Source organism: Egretta garzetta, unplaced genomic scaffold, assembly GCF_000687185.1.
Source record: "Egretta garzetta isolate BGI_Z169 unplaced genomic scaffold, ASM68718v1 scaffold397, whole genome shotgun sequence".
In the NCBI taxonomy this organism is placed as follows: Eukaryota; Metazoa; Chordata; class Aves; order Pelecaniformes; family Ardeidae; genus Egretta; species Egretta garzetta.
This window is the reverse complement of record NW_009260493.1, coordinates 1,295,016-1,295,471: the sequence shown is the minus strand read 5'-3', so window position 1 is coordinate 1,295,471 and position 456 is coordinate 1,295,016. Positions and strand designations below refer to the sequence as shown.

The window sequence follows — 456 nt, the reverse complement described above, 5'->3', positions numbered from 1 at the left end:
TTTTTTTTTTTTTTTTTTTTTTTTTTTTTTACTTTTTTTGGACATGGGGAAGGGGTGAGGTGAGCTTTGCACCGGGCTGCGTGAGGGTGGCCGGCTCGGGGTGCGTGTACTTTCAGTGGGGTCTCCCTCGGGCTCGGTCCCCTTCTTCTGTGGTCGTGCTGGCCAGGCTGCTCGCATAGAGACAGTAAACTACTCTCCTTCAGGCAGATGTAGTAAGTTAACTTCCAGCTTTTCAAGCAAAAGCCGCTCAGCGGTCGAAAAAACTTCAGTTTTGTAAGTTAAGCAAAAACTTTACAAACTAGCTCAAGTAAGCAAGAACTCTTAATCCTGCTTTCACAGTTGTGGGATTAAAACGCTGGGCTCCCGCTCGCAGAGTTGAAGAGCGGCCCCTTCCTCAGTCCGGCCATCCCTCAGCCCTGGCGCGCGCGCGGGTTCCTCTCCCGCCTGTCGAAACTT

At 50.9% G+C, this 456-nt stretch overlaps 1 protein-coding gene across 3 annotated transcripts in view; it reads left to right on the top strand.

The window, feature by feature from the left end:
- The window catches only part of CNKSR3 (CNKSR family member 3), a 60,078-nt gene that overhangs the window by 336 nt on the left and 59,286 nt on the right, over positions 1-456 (top strand). The window lies entirely within an intron of this gene.